This window comes from Nematolebias whitei, chromosome 3 (genome assembly GCF_014905685.2).
Source record: "Nematolebias whitei isolate Nwh7 chromosome 3, NemWhi1, whole genome shotgun sequence".
NCBI lineage: Eukaryota > Metazoa > Chordata > Actinopteri > Cyprinodontiformes > Rivulidae > Nematolebias > Nematolebias whitei.
In genome coordinates, this window is record NC_056500.1 from 33,800,694 (window position 1) to 33,805,946 (window position 5,253).

Genomic DNA, 5,253 nt, shown 5'->3' on the forward strand with positions numbered 1-5,253 from the left:
ATGGATGGGTGGATGGGTGGATGGATGGATGGATGGATGGATGGATGGATGGATGGATGGATGGATGGATGGATGGATGGATGGATGGATGGATGGATGGATGGAAACCATTTTCCAACAAAGAAGCAATGATGATGATGATTTGGGTTAGAAAAGATCAAAGTTAGTAGTTTCCCTGCATTACTCCCTTGATCCATGCACATTTTGTGGATATTAAGTTTAATAGAACAACACTTTGATATTTTGCCAGGTGCAGTACTGTAAGCCGCAGAGAGGAAAACATTAACGAAACATATTTGTCAGAAACTATATTCATGCAAAATCTGGAGTCAATTAGATTCAAGTTACTGTTCGCTTCTACATTGAAGGGTGATGAATCAAACCTCCGTCTGACTGCTCATTAATAGACTCGGTCACATGGTGATGGAAGTTATACACATTGGCAAAGACAAAGCCAAAAACATAAACAAATTCTGGAGAGGCTGGTCATGTTTTTATTTTATTCTATCAAATAATAAGTTCTCACGAAAAACACCAAAGGTGCACCCCACTTCTCTTCCCCCTCTAAACTCCCCAACTTATTTAGACTCTTGATTCAGTAAATAATGTTCTACTAATTCAACACAGATTGAGGAACATGGTACACTTTAATTAGTGTATGTGTGCATGTGTGTGTGTCGTCAAGGCCCAGCGGTTGTTTGCTTGACTTGATTTTATCATGACTTTGACTAAAAACATTATTAAATTCTAAATATTCAAATTACCATTTTGGGACAAAAATATGGCTCCAATTAAATGTAATCCCTGAGTCTCTGAGGTAACAGTACAGTTGAGCCACACCTTTAGCAGCGTTCAAATGCTCAGACACACAGTTAATAGTTGTAGAAAATTATGGCTCAGAATTGCCAGAGCTGTTCTATGTTATTCTTAACATAGAACAGCCATGATGAAACAGTCATCAGCATTAGCTTTAATGTCAAACAATATTATTTCACAGCTGTAGATCAAGGACTATGTTATTGGCATGAGCTTTTTTTGTTGTTGTTGTTGCATTAGCACATGGTGCTAGATGGTAAAAGCCTGTTGTTGGCTGCATGGTTGGTCCCCTCTCCTTCCAATATTAGCTAGTTTCTGCTTTCAAATTCCTGTACAGTCTGAAAAACACACAGCCCAGCTCAAGCAGGTTAAGAAACAATAGTGGTTTGCTGCTGTTTTAAAACAAAGCCAGTTTTAAACATTTCGTACAATTTCATGTAATTTTATAAACCATTGCCATCAGTTTTGCATTACACAGTAAATCTGCTGGAAATCTTTTGATATTTCTGCTGGAAGTGCTATAGCTAGCTGCTGCTGCTATTTGTATTTGCAAATCACAACAGAATTCTATGTAAAGTACATAAACACAGTTGACAGCAATGCAAAGATTTGTAAAACAGCTTTTGCATGAACCACTACCATTTGTTGAGACTGGAGTTGTTTAACGAGGCAGAAATCTACTTTGGTCTCGACTCCATGTGAACTGACTCTTGGGTCATATCTGCCACATTTAAATTATTTTTATTTAGCTTTTTAGCTATCTATCTATTCAAGATGACAGAACGGCTGTGGGGGATGGAATTAATTGACCTGTGTGATGAGGATAAGTTCTGGCCTATGATCAGATTTGATGGGAAGCTACTATTTCTAAACTTGAGTGGTCAATTTCTGTTCTTGATTTTGTGACAAAACCGTTATCGATAAATATACATCTGCTGCATACAGCTTTGACAAAAGAATTTTCAGAATCTAAAAAATAAATGGATTTATTCTGTGAACACAGAGAATTTTAAAATAATAATTGAGACATGTGACCCTTGCTGGCATAATGAGTTGGAACAAGTGCATTTCCACATAAGTGAAAGTTTTGACTTTTGCTGTGGTTGATTTTTGCTGTAATTGATATTTGCATAAAAATTAGTCCATAAAAACACAATTTAGCAAACCCGGTAATTAAAATAGCATGTGATCTTTCTAATCTTCCTATAGATTGAAGTTTTCTAACAGGTATGTCTTCAGAAATAGTTCTTTGTCTTAAAATACTATAATTTTGTTTGAAATAGATTATTTTCTGTCGGCTGCTAAACCACTTGGAAATTGTTTGGCGTCATTGGTTTAAGTATTCCTTATTTAAATATAACGCTGGAATTCCTAATCACATCATTCTAGAACAATAAAAATTGAGTTTTCAAACTGACAGCCTCATAAAGAATACAAACTTGTTGCTAGAAAGATGATAAACTCTCAATTTTGACAAACTGCATATAATTTTGAAGCTTTTGAAATCGAGACTTTGAATACCGGTATAATATTTTATCCATCCATCCATCCATCCATCAATCTTCTAATGCTTCTCTGTAGTTGGATCATGGAGGTAACAGGTCTAGAGAAGAAATCCAGACATCCCTCTCCCTAGCAATAATTTCAAGCTTGTTCTGGGGTACCACCATCCATCCAGCAACTTCTGGGTGTTCCGCGTGCCTCCTACTAGTAGGGCATACCCGGAAAACCTCTAAAGGGAGGCGTCCAGAATGCATCCTAATCAGATGCCCGACCCTCATCAGCTGACTCGTACTGATGCAGCAGCTCTACTCCAAGATCCCTCCAGATTATGAAGTTCGTCACTGTTACTAAGGATGAGCCCAGCCACCCTACTAAGGAAGCCCATTTCAGCTCCTTGTATCCGGGATCTTGTTCTTTCAGTCATGATCCAAACCTTATAACCATACGTTAGGGTCAGAATGTAGAAAGACCAGTAAATCGAGAGTGTTGCCCTTTGACTCAGCTCTTTCTTCACCATGACTGATCGAAACAACACCCTAATTACTGAGGACGAGGCCCAAATCCATCAATCCATCTCCTGTTTCATACTACCGCACCTCTCCCGGGACATGAGAAAAATGATCCCAGAGGTGTGAATTGAAAGCTGCACAGACCGAAGGATCCACCAGATGTTCCCAATTTGGGTTTACCTAGTCTGTCTGGCATCCTCCCCCACCAACACTAGATCCAACTCACCACCAGGTGGTAATCAGACAGCTTTGCCCCTCTCTTCACTAGAGTGTCCAAGACAGGGCCCAGGTCTAATGACACAAATACAAAATCAATCATCGACCTTTGGCCTAAGATGGCCTAGTATTAAGTACACTTATGAACCACCCTATTCTCAAACATGGTCTTTATATGGACAACCCATGCCTAAAGTCCAATAAGCAAACATCATTTAGGTTCAGATCAGGAAGGTGGTTCCACCCAATCATCCCCTTCCAGAAAACCTTATGCCCACATGGGCATTGAAGTCATCCAGTAAAACAAAATAATACCCAGAGGGCACCCCTTTCAAGACACCATCCAGAAACTCCAGAAAGGCTGGGTAATTTGAACAGATGTTTGATGAATAAGCACAAACAACAGTCAAAACCTTCCCTCCTGCAACCAAAGCCATGGAGAGGCAACCCTCTCATTCACCAGGGAAAACTCCAACACTGTGGCATCCAGCTAGGAGCTTGCAAGTATCCCCACACTCGCCTGACACTGCCCTCAGAAGTAGGAGAGAGTCCAGCCTTTCTCCAGAAGTTGAATTCCAAAGCCCAAGGTGCACATAAAGGTGAGCCCAGATACATATATTTAGTTTGCACTGCTCAGCCTCACACACAAGCTCCAGTTCCTTACCCACCAGTAAGGTGACATTTCACATAGAGCCAGTCTATTCCACCAGGAATCTGAATGGCCATGGATGCTCCTTCACCTGCCACCTGACATGCACAGTACTTGAGCTTGACAGACCTCCCCGCAGATGGTGGGTCCACGTGGAGGTGCCTAACTGTTGTTGTTTTGGGCTTGGCCCAGTCAAACTCCAGGAGCGCAACAATTTCCTCTTGGATTTATAAAGTTTTATCTTATCTTGGGAGCCAAGGCTTAACCACCAGGCACTCACTGGTGAAATACTCTCTCTGTGACTATTTTTGCCAGCACATGCTGCACATTTCATTTTGGAACAAAGCCGGTCAGTGTGTCAAAATTTTACTTTATACACAAGTTTGTAAAACTTATTAACAAAGCCAATGAAAATACCAGACAATTTGTAAGAATGCTGCACTATTAGGAAGGTTTTCTTGCATTACTACAGTTTCCAAAAATCTATTTTTTTCAAAGTATGAGGCTCATCACATAATCAAATTTCTTCACCTACCATGTGTGATGTGCATGCTTACATGACCATATGCATTCTTGTGTTTAAATGTTTGTGCCAATTTGAGCATGTGAACTAGAAACAGGAAGCTGAGGGGAAAACGAATTTAGCAAGCTGTGTGAGGACACCGCAGGCAGGCCACAGAGTAATTTGACCACAATGTGCAGTAAGTAACTGAATAAGTTTGAGCTTCTAATGCTAGATTAATTAAAAGTCCTATCCTCCACATGCATAACATAACTAAAGTTAGAAATGTCTTGTATAAAAATGATGCAAAAAAACGGGTCCATGCATTTATCACGTCTAGGCTGGACTATTGCAATTGTTTATCTGGGTGCCCAACTTTTTTTTAAGTCTTTAGTTGATCTAAAATGCTGCTGCCAGAGTTTTAATGAGAGTTGATAGGAGATACCTCTCCAGTTTTAGCTTCTCTTCATTTGCTCCTTGTCAAATTCAGAACAGAATTCAAAATCATACTTCTAACATACAAAGCTCTCAACAACCTAACTCCATCGTATATTACAGATCTTATTACTCCATATTTTCCTAACAGACAACTTTGCTCTCAGACTGTAGGTTTACTTGAGGTTCTTAGAGTTTCCAAAAGTAGAATGAGAGGCAGAGCTTTAAGTTCTCAGGCTCCTCTCTTTTTGAAACCAACTTCCAGATCCTGTCTGTGAGGCTAACACATTGTATATTTTTGAGATAAGGCTCAAGTCTTTCCGTTTTCATAAATCCTGCAGTTAGGGTTGGGTGGATTTTCTGAGCTATCCTTTAGTTATGCTGCTATAGGCTTAGACCGCTGGAGGACAAATTTACCACATTTCCTCACTCTGATGCTGTCTTTACTTGCTCTACTCTGCCTGTTTGTATTTATAATTATTTCTATCCTTAACGTGTGTGTGTGGGGGGGGGGGGGGGGGGGGGTTTTTTTTTTTTTCAACAAAAAAAAAGCAGAACTTCGATTTTTTTTTTTTTTTTTTTTTCTGGATTCCTCCGTCACACCCCACCCACTGCCGAATGCA